The 18,647-nt window shown below is 39.7% G+C and overlaps 1 long non-coding RNA gene across 2 annotated transcripts in view; it reads left to right on the top strand.

The window, feature by feature from the left end:
* Nucleotides 1-18,647, top strand: part of LOC145512761 (uncharacterized) — a 615,780-nt gene that overhangs the window by 136,815 nt on the left and 460,318 nt on the right. For both annotated transcript variants that reach the window (XR_014058773.1, XR_014058774.1), the window contains exon 2: nt 149-243. This is a non-coding gene — a long non-coding RNA (uncharacterized LOC145512761). The remainder of the gene's footprint in view (nt 1-148; nt 244-18,647) is intronic.

Here is an 18,647-nt window from a genome sequence, read left to right as displayed (position 1 = left end):
AACCTATATAAATATTGAGTTTTATTACAATATTTTTAATGTCAAATTAAGGTACCTATTTATTGTTTATTTATTTATTTTTTTGTTCCCAGGAAACTAAGATATTTCTTTTATGGTCACGTGAAACTGTTTTTATATATTGTAACAGAAACATCAAAATTCATTAAGAACAAAGCTCTGGAATATTAATCTGTCTGCCAGTTCTCAGTCTACTGTGAATTCATCTGCATGTAAGTCTCAAAAGTAAGTATCCAAATAGAAATCTTCAGTGATTTCAGTAGTATTAACAGATTTGCCTTTTATTAAAAACACAATGCTTAAGAATCTTGTGATATTGGTGATCTGAATAAACAGATCAGTAAAGTAGAAAACAGTTTGCCCTCCCATGTTTTATACTAAATCTATGTGAAGAAGCTTACGTTGCTTGCAAAGTTTCAAATGTTATTTGATTTATATGCACTTGAAAGAGAAATTCCCCTTGAAATAACAAGGACAAAATGTCCGAAGACATGGTGAATATATAGTTTCTTAATTGCAAAGCCAAAATAGATTACACACAGCCTTGCAAAATCTAAGACATCTGCTTTGTTTGAGGCAAGAAGAAAGACATCTGGGAGCTTGAATGTTTCTTTGTGACCCACTCCAGTGTGAGCAACCTTGTAGTTAACTAGGCTTTAGTCAGGTCCGCAGAAAGATCATTGCCTGGACTCTGCCTCAGAGGCTGATGAGGACCCAGGCCAAAGCTGAAATGTCATCTCCCAAAGAAAACTGAAGGCAGGCAGTAGGGGTGGAAGTGTCGTAACTGGGACAGTGTAATAACAGCCGTCAACCGTTTATCTCTCTGGCAATCACACACCGACACACATGAAATAATCAATGGAGCAGAAAAAAATTTTAAAACCTAAAAATAAAAAAGAAGTCAGCACCCTTCTTCTAGATTCGTTTCGTTTCTGACTAATTTGTTATCCTGTTATTATTTTTCAACTATCCTTAAATGCTGGTGTCTTTCGTCATACAGGAAACCTTTGGTGATTTCATCTGGCATTGGTGGAATGAATTCACATTAAAAAAAATTTCAATTATGGGCTTCTGCAATTACATTTGACTTCTCTAACTGCAGAGAAGCCACAATAAAGTAGCTCTTCTGTTGTTTAGTTATATTCCTGGCTAATGTTATGTGTGTTCAGTCTAGGCAGAGTGGTTTATTTGTTCAAAGCTGCCTCCTTGATGTTTGGGTTTATTTGCTTGTTCGTCAGCCAAAATGAACGCCCTTCTCCTGTGGTTCCTGTCCCTGTGTGACTTTGTAACAGAGTCCAGATGCAGTGTGAGGGCTTGTGCAGTTTGACAAACAAAACCAAACCCCAAATTGCCTACGAGTTGTTAATAAATCTTTCCATTGGAATTATACTTTTCTAAGTGGCAGAGATACAAGATTCACTTCTTATTCAGTATTTGAATGTGTGGACAACACATTTAATTGCTCCCCAAAGGCAGAAATTTGGCAGGGAGAGAGCAATGCGTTTTAATCAGTCTGTCTAGCTATATTTTAAAGCACCCCTTACCACCATGCCTGCATATTCGTGTTGGCATTAATAGAACAAAAATGTGTATTGGACTTGAAAGGTGTTTTGATGGTAGGTAAACACATTTATTTTTCATCTGATTCTGTTTTCTGTACTTACAATGCCAAAAAGGCAGCTGACAGAATGGTGCTTATATTGGTGGGAATTAAGAATTGAGGGTTTTCTCTCTCAAGGACCACCTTTATTCTAATAAAGGTTAATTTAATTAAAAGGGACAAAATACTCAATGGTGGAGTAGTTTAGAAATGAGAGTAAAGAAGTAAAGGAGGTTTTTGTCTTTAAATAACAAAGTAGCTGCAAATGAATCGATGAACCAAATGCTTTATTTTAAAAATTATTTGATTTCCTGATTAAAAAAAGTGATTCACTTTATATGTGCATCACTTCTCATTAAAAAATACCAACATAACACATGGCTGATTCCCCAGTGTAGAGAAAAATATTAGTAGCCGGACTACAGATTTTTTAAGCACCGCAATACGGAGATTCCTTGTGGGTTTATGAACAACACCATGAATAGTCAAATTGGAAAACTTTTTGTACTTCTTTGATGTAGCACTTTTCCCTGATATCTCTCATATGTCATAGAAGGATCTCTTTCACTGTAAGAATGCCTGATATTCATATATCTTATGATATCTTTTGATATCTTTCTCATTGTGGATTGTTTCAGCTGTTTTCAAAATAGCATCTCCCACTAGTATCCTGTATTTACTTTGAAAGCTCCTTTTCATGCTTGTCTTGCTTTGAAATAATATGGGTTCTAGAGTCAAGCAAACTGAGTTATAATATAGGCTCTTCTTACTTGTTAAGCCTTTAGACACACTTACTTCACTGTGCTCAGGCTTTTTCCAATGACCCTACCTATCACTTGCCTTCCAGATTAAAACAGAATCTAGTCGTTGGGCTTATATGGAAGGCAACTCTTTTCTCTTTCCCTGAAATGATATAGCGTTTGTTAGTTTGCATCAATTTTAAAGAATGTCAATAGTATTCAATAGCAAAAACCAAAGTTTTCTGCTCTGTCAGAGAATTAACAATGTACTGAAATAAAAATAAGTACTAACAGCCTGCTGTGTGATGAGATGCTGAAACGAGTGAAATTGAGGCTGCTGTCTTGACAGTTGAGAGAGCAGACTCTTCAGGAAGGGGAAAAAACCCGGGATTTTGTATAAATTTAAAGAATTTCTCCCAATTATGTCTCTATAAAGAATACTTTTCTAATGTTTAAGAGCGGTATCCTTTATTACCACACTTATTATAGTGAAATGTAAGAATGCATGAGTGGTGGGTGTTTTGTTGTGACATCTGAACTATTTGTAAATATTGTTCACAGCTTTCTTAGCATATTTTAGTGAGGCAACATTTCAGGAAAGTATAATTTATTGCATATGATATAGATGGTGAGCTTCTCAACCCATTTGCCGTGGATATGTTTGCACAAAAGAAAACTGACACTAGGCATATTGGATTGAAGTAGGAAATTTTAGTCTGTAGTTCTGGAGTCCTGGAGTGGTTGTTCTGCCTTTAAAAAACTTCAGTGGGGCCAAGAGATTGGCTTTATTTGATGTCAAAATCCCAAATAATACAGGTGCTAGCTTCAAAGGGGGAAGAGTGCATTTTTCACTATTACTGTGTCATGTTTGTTTGTTTGTATGTATGTATGTTTTTATGTGTTTGTGTCTGTCTGTCCATTTGTATGTCTCTCTCTGTATTTTTGCCCAGGCAAGCTCCTCTGATTTCAGCATGCAATCTTAATTCCACTTCACATGGCATTTTCTTCTTTCATTTCCCATATGAAAGAAAATGTATACATGCAGTTTAGTCTCTGATGTCTCATTTGGCTTTGTCTTATCCTTTTAGATTTTCATCAAAAGGAAATAAAGGTCTTAGATTAACTGATAGGATGGTTTCTTTCCCTCTCTTTTCCCTGGCCAGTCTAAATGACAATAAAGACAATTCTAATTTAGCAAGTTTATTTAAAGGTGTCATTTTTTTGTTTTTAGGAAAAAAAAATTGGAGCTATCTTGAAAAGCTGTTCTGTTTTCAGAATACAAGTGAACACTGAATTATTTGGGCAGTAAAGTTTCTTTTTTTTTTCTTTTGGCTGTACCTCTTGGCTTGTGGGATTATAGTTCCCTGACCAGAGATCAAACCCGGGCTCCTGGCAGTGGGACATAGAGTCCTAACTATGGACCACCAGGAAATTCCCAGTTTACTCGTTTTCAATGAAGAAAGCCTGGGCAAACTTGATCCCCCTTCCCTCCTATTCTATTCATCTTTCTCCTTGTGCAACAGGGAGCTAGCCCAACTTTACATAAACACCACAGTTGTTGAGTCCCTACTCTGTCCCAGAGTGTTCTATTTACTATTTGCTATTTGGAGTAGCTCTGTGAAGTAAGTGGGATTATCCCCATTTTGCAGATGTGGAGACTGAGACTTGAAGAGCAAAAATACCTTGTCCTAGAGCACACAGCCAGTGAGAGGTGTGCCAGGATGTGAATCTAGGGCTGTCTGGCTTCAAAGCTGATGCCTTTCCCCTCTACTCCAATGCCTTTAAAGTAAAGCTAAATGTGGCATCATTTATTATTATACAGGAGTGATTATCAAGCATGGCTGTGAATCAGAAGCATTGTTGTGGAATTTTAAAAAAATTCCAGTGCTCGATTTCCACTTCAGAAAATCTAATTTAATAGATATAGGATGGGAAATTGGCACTGGTAGTTTTTGGAAGACCACAGTTTTCTGATGCCCAGCGTTAAGAGCCATTGGCATAGATGGGCTCTCTCTCTATTCCAGTTAGTAATAAGACAGTTCTGATAAAACAGAAGACATTTGTATTAAATTGGCACCAGATGCATTATTTATTGGTCCTTAATATAGTTGCTAGGCTGTTCTGTTTAAGTTTCTGTTTTTCTTTTTTTCATCCATTTTCCTGGGATAAATAATTCAGAATGAACACATAGTAAATGCTGGTAGAATTGTTTTTAGAGACAATTTTATCTGTTGAAGATAACACAAACAAAATGTTGACCTGTGGGTTGAGGAGATTTGCCAAGTCACCATTATAGACATACCTTGTAGTTTCCTCAGTGGATGGTTGGAGAAGACAATGCCAACCCATTCCAGTACCCCTGCCTGGAAAATCCCATGGACGGAGGAGCCTGGTGGGCTGCAGTCCATGGGGTCACTTAGAGTTGGACACGACTGAGCGGCTTCACTTTCACTTTTCACTTTCATGCATTGGAGAAGGAAATGGCAACCCACTCCAGTATTCTTGCCTGGAGAATCCCAGGGACGGGGGCACCTGGTGGGCTGCCGTCTATGGGGTCGTACAGAGTCGGACACGACTGGAGCGACTTAGCAGCAGCAGCAGCAGCAGCGGATGGTATTTGGCTTAATGTGTATCATTCTCAGAGGTTCTGAGAGTCCACACCTGATTCTTATTAGTGGTATCAGTCTTAGGAGACCTCGGTGAGGAAGCCTTGTTTGTGTTTGTGTGTGTGTGTTGTTCAGTTATGTCTGACTCTTTGGGACCCTGTGGACTGTAGCTCGCCAGGCTCCTCTGTCCGTGGAATTCTCTAGCAAGAATACTGGAGTGAGTAGCCATTTCCTTCTCCAGCGGTCTTGCCGACTCAGGGATTGAACCCAGGTCTCCCTCATTGCAGGCAGATTTGTTACCATCTGAGCCACCAGAGAAGCCCCTTGTTTGCTTAGTAAGTTCAAATTTGGTATTCTGTTCATTAATTTCATATAATATTAAAATTAAGACCAACTACAGCCCCTCACTGAACTGCCTAGAAGTCTTGTGTATTGCTTGCATCATATATTACTAAGTGATATCCAGTTTTAATAGGACTGTTTATGCCTTGTTTATACATCTTTCTGGCATTGAGCAATCATATATGCTATGACAGTGAAAAAAGTGAAAGTCACTCAGTTGTGTCCTACTCTTTGCAACCCCATGGACTGTATTCTGTCAGGCTCCTCTACCCATGGGGATTCGCCATGCAAAAATACTGGAGATGGTTGCCATTTCCTCCTCCAGGGGATCTTCTCAACTCAGCGATCGAACCCAGGTCTCACACATTGCAGGCGGATTCTTCACCATCTGAGCCACCAGGATAGTATAATTCTATAATGAATTTTTTGAAAATGGGCTAAAATACTTTTTCCTACAGCCTTCCAGTTAGTGCTTTGTGCCAATAAATTGACTATCATGTAGAAACTAGTAGGATATGAAAATGTTCAGCTTATGGCTTACTAAACTGGAAAAATGACACATACTGCTGATTTCATTTACCTGAGTGCACATTCCAAGTTTCACAGACCTATTTGCAGGTGTTTTGCCATCAATGAACATAACTGATCTCCTAAGGATTGCCCAAATAGTGACTCAGAAAAGCATCTTTAGGGAAATCTGATCTTAACCCTAAAGCTTATTTGCCAAGCATTATTGAAGTTAAATGAAAATGGATGCATTTTTAAAAAGTCAATAGCCCAAGAGTGCCCTTCCTAGTCTGACAACGGTATTTGCTGTCTTATAAAATAAAATTTGCTGTTTTATAAAATATTCCTGGTATTTTTAAATGACATGTCTGTGCATATCCTATACATAGGTCTTAGTTAAAAATATTGCTCAATGAGTCTTTAACAATGAAAATGTTCCATCCTGTTCTTTACCTCCTTTCCTGGTGCCTTACCCCGTACCTCCCCAGAAACAAAGGCATAAATGCTGAAGCAGCTGAGACACATCTGTCTCTGTAACAGAGAAGTGAGTGATACTGCTTGTCTGTTCCTAATGGTACCAGCACAGTCTCTGCCTGGCTGAACCCAACAAAGACCCAGTGATTCATGGATGACTTGCAAACATTCTCCCTTGCTTTCTAAGTGAAAACATACATTGAAAAGATCCTCAGTTTATATATAAAGTATAAGCAGCAAAGGTGTGCTGTCTTAATTTTCAGTCTAACCCTCAAGACATCCTCCATGGCATCAGTATTAAAGCAGGAACCAGGACTACATTTTCCTATTCGATAATAAGCTATGGAAGTTGCATGGGGTCGAGTCTCTAGGAAATCCCCTCTTTCTTTGAAAAAATGTCATTGGTAAGATAGAAGATTGGCACCACAATGAGCAAAATATAGTGCAGGCTGATACGCATTGTCAGGTAGAATTTGGTTTGAGACACTGACTTTTGTCTGCGTGGTGTCTCCGTTCCAAAGAAGATGGAAGATGCAAAATTGCAAGTTTCCAATCTCTGGTTAATGTGGTCTATACAACTGAATAATGTATAAGGAGATGTTCCTTTGATAATGTCACAATTATTCATTGTACAGCCATAAACTCAAATATTCACATTAACAGCTAGGTATTATTTTTCTTCTCTGAAATTAAGTGAGCGGCATCAGTGGTCATAAATGAGAGCATTCATCAAAGGCGGAGCCATGGCAGAGGATTAAGAGAATGCTGATGAAGTGTCCAGATTCCCATAACTTGGAATGGAGCTGCATTCAGCATTCCTTTATTATCCATCTGCCACATAACAAAAAGTCTCCTATATTTAATGCAGGTTTGCCCTAGGCCACGTAATAGGATTAGGAATAATTTCTACAAATTTACAAAAACAAATCACATGGGAAGGCTTAGAATTTGCTAATAATTTCTCCATAGCTGGGAGATCAAAGGGATGTAAGAGTCCCTAGCCAGGCGGTAGTTTGACCCTGGCCAGGCTTTTTTAATGAAAGGGTTAATCTTCTCCGAGGTGACCATAGAGGAGCAGATAGTGTGACCAAAGGCAGATTCAGGCCCCCAAAAAACAAGGAGGAAAATAGTCTGCAAAGTACAACAGCAAGAAAACATTTACAGAATCACACTACATTTTCTGGTTAGAACAAAATAAAACTGCAGAACCTCATTGAAAGGGGCGAGACAAAGGAAGAGGGCTGGCTGAGAAACAAATCCAGGAAAGATCAAAACCCCTCACCATTGCCTTGAGGGGAAAAAAAAGAAATTAGGCTGCTTGCTTCTCCTTTTAGAGGTGTACCATTGTGGTCAGGTGAGAGTCGCCAACTTCTAGCCCTCTCCCAATGTTCCCGTCAGACTCGGAGGAGGAGTGACTCACCTGGCAGAGTCTGCTTGTGCAGGAGCCAAGTGTCTTGTGAGGCAGTGCCATCTTAGGGGTACTGCTTTATAGATAGGCAAATTAGGATAGGAAATCATGAATTCTTACAAGGATTTTTTCCCCATTCTTGGAGGGAAATGAAAGTGAACAAAGGCATATTAAAAATAATGAGGGCAGCTAGGACTAATAGCATTGCTCTGGATTCTTCCAAGTTCTCTATTACTTATTTGGACGAGTGGCAACCTGTATCCAAAATCTCCGGTCCTGCCTTTTCTTTGTCAGTGACTGTAATGATGTGGCCAGGGCTCGCACATGTTAAAAGCCCCCATCTGCTTTTCTTCTTCTCTTAGCAATGGTTCAGTTCAGTTCAGTCGCTCAGTCGTGTCCGACTCTCTGCGACCCCATGAATTGCAGCACGCCAGGCCTCTCTGTCCATCACCAACTCCCGGAGTCTACCCAAACCCATGTTCATTGAGTCGGTGATGCCATCCATCTCATCCTCTGTCGTCCCCTTCTCCTCCCGCCCCCAATCCTACCCAGCATTAGGGTCTTTTCCAATGAGTCAACCCTTCGCATGAGGTGGCCAAAGTACTGGAGCTTCAGCTTCAACATCAGACCCTCCAATGAACACCCAGGATTGATCTCTTTTAGGATGGATTGATTGGATCTCCTTGCAGTCCAAGGGACTCTCAAGAGTCTTCTCCAACACCACAGTTCAAAAGCATCAATTCTTCGGCGCTCAGCTTTCTTCACCGTCCAACTCTCACATCCATACATGACCACTGGAAAAACCATAGCCTTGACTAGACGGACTTTTGTTGGCAAAGTAATGTCTCTGCTTTTAAACATGCTATCTAGGTTGGCCATAACCTAGCAATGGTTAGGGGATCCCATTGCCAGCTGCGTGGCTTGTTCTCAAGGCATTCTGAACAGAGTGCTGTGTTTCTCATCTATGTGTTGTGCTACTCAGTATGGGGAAGGATTAAGTTACAGGGGTATTACTATGATGTATGGGTGGATAATTTTATAGTTTCTTCGAAGGGTGAGTTAGCCTTTGGATGGGGATGGGAGCTTCTCAATCTGATCCAGCAAGAGGGAAATCAGAGTTACCTGCCCACCCATTTCTGTTACTTGTTGGTCTGTTAAGACTGAGGGAAAGACTTTTCTTAGAAAGTTCACTAGAAGAAATTGGCGTGGTAGAAAAGGAAGGAGTTTGATGGAGAAGATGGTATCACTAGTCAAAGTGATGGCCTAAAATGAGGGAAATGTGTTTCCTTGGAGTTACTCCTTTTCACTTTTAGCTCCTGAGAAACGGCAAGTTTATGACATATCCCGCTACTCTCTAGATGAAGCTTTTTTTGTTGTTCAGTTGCTCAGTCATGTCTGACTCTTTGAGACCCCATGGACTGCAGCACACCAGTCTTCCCTGCCCATCACCAGCTCCCAGAGCTTGCTCAAACTCATGTCTATCGAGTTAGTAATGCCATCCAACTGTCTCATCCTCTGTCGCCCCCTTCTTCTCCTGCCCTCAATCTCTCCCAGCATCAGGGTCTTTTCCAAAGAGTTGGCTCTTCTCATCAGGTGGCCAAAGTATTAGAGTTTCAGCCTCAGCATCCATCCTTCCAGCGTAGAAGACATCAACTTCTTTCCCCCAGTGCCTTCTGATCTTCTGCCTCCGCTCCGCAGAATTGAGGGAAACTGATTATTGGCATCTCTGGGGTTGGCGGAGGAAAAATGTCAAGACAGACTTCCGGAAACACACGTTTTTCATGAAAATCCTGTTTCATGCAATGCCAGATTTCTTTGTATCACTAGTATGGAAGAATGACTGGTTCTTCAGCAGAAACAACAGATCTGAGACATAACATACAGACTAGCTTTGTACTCACAGGTGGATTGACTTGTAAGATGTGGGGAGTCCCAAGGTCACAGCTAGTCTGCCTTCCATTAACAAGCTGAGTAGTTAAATCTAGGTTCATTCTTGGTCTGTCCTCTGTTAAGTGCTTTGCATATTGGGTATTGTTCTAATGCCATATATATATTGCCTGTTTTTAATTCTCCCATAGTCCCATGATGGATAAACATGGGCTGGTTTTTGTTTTTTTAATATTTATTTATTTACTTTGGCTGCGCCAGGTCTTATTTGAAGCTCATGAGATCTTTGATCTTCATTGTGGCATGCCTGACCAGGGATCAAACCTGGGCCCCCTGCATTGGGAGCATGGGATCTTAACCACTGGACCACCAGGGAAGTCCCCCTGGGTTATTTTAGAGAAGTCAGTTTCCTTAAGGTTATAGCTGGTAACGGGCAGAGCCAGGCTTTGAACCAGACCTTAGTGTTACGCCAGATTGTCTTTTAGTTTCCCTTTCTTTTCTGGCCAACTCTCTGTATTTAAAACAGAGATGAGAGGAATCTTGGAGGTAACTGAATTGTGTATGTATTTGTTTCATTTTTCAGTGATTAAATTGAGACTCTGAGGCAGCAATTGACTTAATCTAGGTTGCACAGGTAATGGCAGTGCTTGGACGAGAGAACTCAAGTGCCTCAACTATCTACCCATCCAGAATTCTTTCCATACTGTTCCCTGCTGCTTCCCTAACTGGAAAGCTCTGCCCTTCTCTCTTAATATGGATTTCCATCTCTTCTTTTAGAGCACAACAGACACGTTTGTTCATTCAGCAATCATTAAAAACTCACTGTGACTCAAGCACTGTGTTAAATTTGGGAGACGTGGAGATGAACAGAGCACACTTTCTCCCTATCCTTGAGATTTTCTCTGTCTACAGTGGGAGACATGTGAAGAGAAAGTTTCAAGCCAGTAAGGACTCTGCTATTTGTGGGAGTGTGTATCCAGTGAGCTATGGCAGCATGAAGGAAGAAGACAGAACTCTTCAGGGTGAAGTCACGGATGACTTTACCCTTTGAAGTTTTTGTGGGTAAATAGGATTTTGCCAGATGAACTAGGAGAAGGAAGATATTTTAAATAAAAGGGAAGAATGGGTGAAGTCATTGAAGTGCTAAAGAAAATGAAGCACTAAGGAGCTGAACTCAGTTCAGAATAGATATTTTGGATGTTACTTGCAGTTGGATGCTGTTTAAATGTGAACTATTAGTACCTGAACTGTGAGAATAGCAGGAAGAACATATTTGAGAGATAGGAAATGAGATTAATGGGATGGTGATATGGAAATTGAAGAAGAAGGACTGTTTTCTTTCTTGGGTAACTGAAGAGATGACAGTGTTTCATACTTCTCCCACTGTAGGCAGAAAGTGTATAAAGAGTAAGGAGAGATTTTGTTCTGTTCTGGACAAGGGAGACAGCTAAGTGCGAGGTGAAGATGTGGGCATCATCAACATGTAGATGGGAAGTAAAACCATGTGAAATAGAGGAGAGTGATATGAAGGTAAAGGCCCGTGCTTCAGGAGTAGGCAGAGTGAAAGGAGCCTGCAAACAAAATAGAGGGAGCATTTGTCCAAGGAGCAAGAAAATAATCAGGTGAAAAAGCTTTATGTCATTTAGGGAAGCCCCTCTGCATCCAATAAGAATATGGGAGTAAAATCTCTGAGAGGGGAATGAAAGAGGAGGGAAGAGGCCTGGGCACAAACTTTAAAAAAGGGACATAATGCAAGGACAGGGCATACACTGATTAGAACCAAATAGATCTAAGATGGTGGATGAGTGGACTTCCACTAGATCTTGAACCTCAATATATGCTCATCATAACACAACAACAAGCTAAATGACACAACCATAGATGCCATGACAATTCTGAGGCCAACCATCAAAGACCAAAAAGCGAACAGTGGCCAAATTTCTGGAATCCCCACCCCTTCCCTGAAATAGTTGGAATAATCCTCCTACTCATTAGTCTATGAAGTTACCATGAAAAACTAACCATGCCGTATTTTTGGACTGCTCTTGCTTTCTGAGTTGGCCCACACTCTGTCTGTGGACTGTGTTTCTCTCTAAATAAATCCACTTCTTACCTAAAAAAAAAAAGAGAAAGGTCAACTGCTTGGAGGTCAAGAAAATTAATAACTGAAAAGTAGTCATTGGGGATACCAGATATGAAGAATTGGGATTGGATTAAGGCCACTTTTAGAAGCCTGAATGCATGAACTGCATGATTGAATGAATGGTTTAGAGGAAAGATGGAGGATGGAGTTCAAAAATGAAAGGAAGGTGAGAGATAAGGCATTCACAGGATCCAGGTAAAAGACCAAGGGCATAATAAACCTTGGTCTTTACCTGGATCTTAGTAAGGGGAAGAAGCTGGAAAAGAGGACTAGGTTGAAGACATGGAGTGAGTTCCCAGGGAAAGATGGAATCTAGAGTATGTGTGGTCAGGCAGCCTCAGGCATGATAGAGCCTCAATAGGCATATGAAGAGAGGGGAAATCTTTCCCTTTGTAGTCAATAATTTTATCTGGAGACATTTTGTGGACATTCCTGGTAGGAGTCTGGGGCAGACTTGGGTGATAGAGGCTAGGGATGGGGTGGGGAAGGGCCTGTTTAAAAGTCCTATTAAAGGGGAACTATGTTCTAATGGGAAAGAGTAGAGATGTGGAGAGGGGTTGAATGGAAGTTATGTTTTAGCAGAATGATGAGAGAAAAGAAAGGGACTATATTCATGGTGAGAGATGGAGTCTGACAAGCCTAACTTAGCAGCAAGGCCTTGGGACTAAATATGGTTTTGAGGGGCAGTGTTTTCGCTTTCATGGAATTGTAACCCATCCTCCCATCAGGTATGTGTATCCACTGAAAGTGCTCTTTCTCAAAATGCAGGAATATTTTGGGACAAAGCCACCTAGCCCCCTTCTGGAGCTATCAATACACAATGATAGGGAAGGGGTCTTCTTTTTCCCTTCTTTTTCCACACCAAAGGCACAGTGTTGCCTTTTTGCTTCTATCTTTTGGTGGGCACAGAATGTATAGGATTCCATTTTGATGGGTGGTGAGATAGCAGCTACAGCTTGGCTGGTGGCAGGCTTGTCTGAGTAAAAAAAAACAATCTGTCTCATAGGGATCTGGAACACTGGGGCTGTGATAAAGCTCCAACTTGTCATCACACAGAAGCAAGGAAGAAGGTAATGTTCTTATTTTACAAAGTATCACTGGACACTCTATGGAAACAACACCCAGGTCATGCTGACTATGTGGGTGGTGGCAGTGTTGGTGGTGGTTGTGACTGTGGCAAGTTTATTGAATGGGTTGTTAATGGAGTATTAGCCTTCATTATTCTAGACAGGACAGTCTGACACTGGGCCAATCCATGAAAACATTGAAAACAAGCATTATGTTTCTCCAGTTGTGGAGTAGAGCATTTGCAAGCCACACAGTTCTGAATTCCAATCACAGCTTTCCCAAGTACTGAGGCAAGTTATTGAACTTCTCTAAACCTCAGTTTCTCCTTTGAAAAATGATGATTATATGATGTCTATCTCATTGGACAGTTCTAAGGACTTATTTTAAATCCCTTAGACAGTGTAGGTAAAGATGTTAGCACAGTAGCTGGCAATAAAGCTCTCCATAATGAGTAGTTCACTGAAGGTTGTAGCACTTTGTTTTTGGCATTTGGGATGCACCTGAATGAATGGAACTTGGAGACACTGAAATCTGTATGTTATTTTTATTGGCTATGTTTATGTCATAGGTTGGACAAACTTGAACGTTGCAATTAAATTATTTCCCAACTTGTGCTTAAGTATAATAAGCAAGTTTACTCAAAGTAAAGAAGAAAGAAGCAACAGTTAATTATATTGGGATGCTGCTGAGCTTTTCAAAAGCAAAAGGATTCCTGGATTTATATTCCCAGACTATAGCATATTTTGTGCAGGCACATATTCTTCTCTCTCTTCCTCTTTCTGCAGTTTCATTAATTATGTTTTCAAGCTGATTTGTAGCATTCTAAAGGAATGTACAGATATATTAATTTGCTACCAACTCTGCTACCTTTTTTGGGCTTCCTGGTATCTCAGCTGGTAAAGAATCTGCCTGTACTGCAGGAGACAGTTTGATTCCTGGATCGGGAAGATCCGCTGGAGAAGGGATAGGCTACCCACACCAGTATTCTGGGCCTTCCCTGGTGGCTCAGCTGGTAAAGAATCCGCTTGAAATGTGGGAGACCTGGGTTTAATCTCTGGGTTGGGAAGATCCCTTGGAGGAGAAACGGCTACCCACTTCATTATTCTGGCCTGGAGAATTCCATGGAATGTATAGTCCATGGCGTCACAAAGAGTCAAACACGACTGAGCGACTTTCACTTGCTACCTCTTTTAATTTCACTTAATTTTAAAAAATTACATAGTAGAAAAGGACAGCAATCTTGGCTGGTTCACAACTGTTACTATGTTTCTCAAAGTATGTATGGTGGAGCTTCTCTTTGGATGTTAATGCGCCTATGGACGGAGGAGCCTGGTAGGCTACAGTCCATGGGGTTGCTAAGAGTCGGACACGACTGAGTGACTTCACTTTCACTTTTCCCTTTCATGCACTGGAGAAGGAAATGGCAACCGACTCCAGTATTCTTGCCTGGAGAATCCCAGGGACGGCGGAGCCTGGTGGGCTGCCGTCTATGGGGTCGCACAGAGTCAGACACGACTGAAGCGACTTAGCAGCAGCAGCAGCAGCATCATATAAAATAAGGATCCTTATTTCACAGGCTGGAAAAGCCTCCTTCAAGAGGTTTTATTTCTGTGTAAGAATTTCCCAGAAACTTACTATGCTAATGTGCATTTGACTCTCCCAAATGTATCTAATCCTACCAATATTCTGTTTCATAACTACTGCAGAACTTGTGTTTCATGGATCAAGCTTTGGGAAATTTGTTTCTAGGAAGACATGGGATGGCTAGGATTCTTGGGATATGAGATGTCAAAGTGGAAAGAATCCTGTAGAATCTTATAGAAGACTGAGGAAAGAAAAAGACTAGGGAGATTTTAGGACTTAGCTTTTGGTAATCTGTGCTTCCTCTCCAACATGATTCCAGTATATTCATTCCATTTACACTTCAATCATAACCAGGAAGTTTGGAGTGGAGAAATTGAATGGTAACTCCTAGGCAAAATTCCTTACGTGATTCCTCTGAGTGGTGTGGCAATGTGGTGCTGCATAATTTTTTTTTTTTTTAATACCAAGGAGTGGTGATGTATTTTTATTAAATAAGTGCCAGCAATTTTTTTTAAATTTTGAATTTTTTAGTGCACAAAAATTTCTATAGCAAATGCTTCAAACTATGGTTAGGGCCAGGGGGCATGATATATTTTATAGTTATAAACAAAAATCATAAGAAAGTGTCATTGTGAATATTTTTTAAAGAGAAATTTTGTGTTGAACATGATTTAAGTCTTTCAGGTATTCTTAATGATTATCTCTTAACTAAGGCATGGGGGGAATTCTCTTTTTCAGGTCACATATTCATTCACTATTTTAATTATACCAGATAACTCATGTGAAAACTTACCTGGTTAGTGGTTTTTAACCAGGGATAAGTAAGCATAAACAATTCTGTAGAGCTATTTACAAGAAAATGAGCCTGGGCCCACATCCATAGATTCCAATTCATTAGGATTTGGGAGGCACTCCCCAGCTTGTGTTTTTTTCCAGCAATGTTTCTGGGTGATTCTGGTACAGACCTTGAGTTGACTACCCTTGGGATGGATATAATTAAAATAACAGACGTGGATTATTTTTCATTTATGAAACGGCATGATGTGCTAGACTTCACACAGTTCTCCTGGATGATAGTGCCAAGAAGAATGTAGATTTTAAAATGAAAGTGATTAGCAAACATCCTTATTTGTGTCTGTGTCTTACATCTAAACAAATTTGGCACTGGAAGTAGAGGAAGGGGAGAGGCAGGAGACTGGCTCATCTTCGGGTAGGTTGTTAGGTACAAAACTCCCCTTTTGAAGTGACCTCTGTAAGAGTGTGGTCCATAGGCACTTTTGGTTAAGGGAAATATGATATTTCAGGCTAAGGAAAATAAGAAGCCACAAAATCTCTGGCGGACGCTTGTATCAAGAGAGGGGATAATGAGAGTATGGAGCTGAGTTTTCATTTCTTAGCTTGATGTTCACATCAGTTCATCTACTCAAATTGTTGGCACAGCTACCAGTGATGATATTTTGGATTTGCAAATAACTGAGAAGCTTAAGCCACCCAGTGTTGCCATGAGGGCATTGCTTAAAAAGTGACAGTGAACAATTTTGCAGAAAATGGGATGTTTGTCAAATTAGAGGATCAAATTCTATTATCCTTCAGTGTGGGTAGGAGGAAAGCCTGTTTAACAAAGTGGTACAACATCTCTCAATCTCCTCAATATCAGTAATATCTCCTCAATAATTTCCTCAATCTCCTCTCAGTGAAATGATAGTTGGTTGTGCAGAGTGGAAGATCCAGTTATCCTCAGATTAACAATTATACCTTATTTTGTTTGTTTGTTTTTCTGATCTGCTAGCAAGCTAAGGTGTGGAGTTTGAGAGAAAAGTTTATGATTTCACAGATTGCTTGTGGAATGGATTAGAAGGTGACATGCCCATGATACTGATCACCCTGCTGATCTCCTAGGTTGATTCAGACTTGTCCTAAAAGGGGGACTGAGGATAAATTGGACTCTGTGTGGCTTAGGGCAAGAGTTTCCTTTGAGTAGAGTGGCTTGGCTTAAAGACTAATTGCCTCAATCATATAGCACCTCTGTGAACCTTGGATTTTCATATTGTTTCTCACAAGAATCAACTACCTTAATCCCTATTCATTAATCCTTCTAGGAATTGTGTACAATATTATTACATATTGTGCATTTTTTAATTTCATATATATTCAATCCATAGAAGGATGTATGGCCCTGTCTGATACATGCTTTATTTATAGTGGATCATTTGCCTAAACTTCTCTAAGTAGAACCTGACTGGAATCTCACATTTCCACCCCCATCCCCACCAAATACTCAACCTAAATATTACAATATAATTGAAATTAGATTAAAAAATTAAATGACATTTTGTGAGCTGTTTAAAAGGGTCAGCAATGTGTTTGAGCGTTGCGAGATTGACCTTTGCTCATTTGGGAAAATGCAGACTTCAATAGGGATTCTGTGGCTGGGGTTGCACTTGCTAAAAGTTTAAAACAGTAATTTTTTCCTAAGAAAGGTCATCTTGAGCTAAAATGTCAAATAAATTATTTAGATTACTGAATTAGAAAAGTGAGGATCTGACAGGCTGAATTTTTTATGCACATTAGCCACAGCCGGGGTCTCTCTATGCTCTTTTTATTAGGTAAAGTGCACCCCCTTGCCTCTTATTAAAAATCTCTCCATTTAGGTCCAATACACTTCCTTTGATAGATGACTGCTGCTGTTGAGCATCCAAATACATGAGGCTGCTGAATTCAGATGGCCTGTGTTCGTTCTGCATGTCTCTTAGGCTGGATTCTTGTGAAGAGGCAAATGAGGGGGACACAGAGAGAGACAAGAACATACATGTAAACATATACACCAGCAACAAATGTTTACATATATGTATGCATGCAAACATATACACATGTACATATACATGTCTGACTCTAGCCTGCTAGGTTCCTCTGTCCATGGAATTCCCCAGGCAAGCATAATGAAACCTGGGTCTCTTGCATTATAGGCAGATTCTTTACCATCTAAGCCACCAGGAAAGCCCCATGCAAACACTTAAGCATGCAAATAAACATGCTTTTTTTTTTTTAAAGGAAGAGAATCTTAGAATTCAGTAAAACAGAAACACTCTCTAAAGATATTATTGTGTTTCTAAATAGGGAGCACGTGATGTCAGATTGGTCCCAGTTAGGAAGGAAATAATACCAAAAATTTAAATGGTTTTACGACCACATGACCTAAAAAATTCTTCTAGAAGCGAGAGTTTGAAAGAACCTCCAGGTGCCACTGCCCCCTTGGGGAGACGGCAAATTTCTGGCTAGTGCTTACTTTATAGAACACTAAGTCTTTCAGAAAACTTTCTTATTTTTTTCTTTTCCATTATGGCTTATTACAGGATATTAAATATAGTTCCCTGTGCTATACAGTGGGACTTTGTTGTTTATTATTTATATAGTAGTTTGTATCTAATAATCCTGAACTCCTAATTTTATGTACTCCTAACTTACTCCTCTTTGGTAACCATACGTTTGTTTTCTATGTCTTTGAGTCTGTTTAAAAAATAAGTTCATTTGTATTGTATTTTAGATTCCACATATAAGTGATATCATGTGGTAAATATTTACTTTTCTCTTTCTGACTATGTCACTTAGCATAATATTCTCTAGTTGTATCTATGTTCCTGCAAATGGCATTATTTCATTCTTTTTCTTGGCTGAGTAGTATTCAATTGTATATGTGTATATATATATATACACACACACACACACACACATATGTATACAACATCTTTATCCATTCATCTCTTGATGGACATTTAGATTGCTTCTATGTCTTAGCTATTCTACTCAGAGCCGCCATGAAAACTGGGGTATATGTATCTTCAGAAATTTTTCTAATTGCAGGTAGATGATGCTGGTATTAGTTCTCTTTTATACCTGAGAAAATTGAGTTACAGAGCTGACAGAGTTAGTGATTAGGCCATATTACTATCACAGACTTGCAGACTTGAGTCTTAACCCTGGCTTTTGGCTCCTTCTTTACCAAGATGTCTGTATTAGATTTGTAGTTTCTTGAGGAGAGAAGTTCTTTAGAATGTTTTGATGCCTAGAGGTGAAAATGTAGATGAAAATTTCAAGTTTCTTTCTGTCTTCTATGTATAAAATACAGAGTATTTTACATTTCTGTGATGCTTTTAGCTTCTAACTCTTAGGTTTCTGGCTTATATATGTGTGTATATTTTGCCAACTTCTCTTTTCAGAGAACTTCACTCTCTAGTTATTTTTCCAAGTTGCCTTTTACATGTATCTTAAA

The sequence above is a fragment of the Giraffa tippelskirchi genome, chromosome 7, assembly GCF_054371585.1.
Source record: "Giraffa tippelskirchi isolate mGirTip1 chromosome 7, T2T-mGirTip1v1.2.pri, whole genome shotgun sequence".
Taxonomy (NCBI): Eukaryota; Metazoa; Chordata; class Mammalia; order Artiodactyla; family Giraffidae; genus Giraffa; species Giraffa tippelskirchi.
The sequence above is the reverse complement of the archived record's forward strand: the minus strand, read 5'-3'. Positions and strand labels throughout refer to the sequence as shown.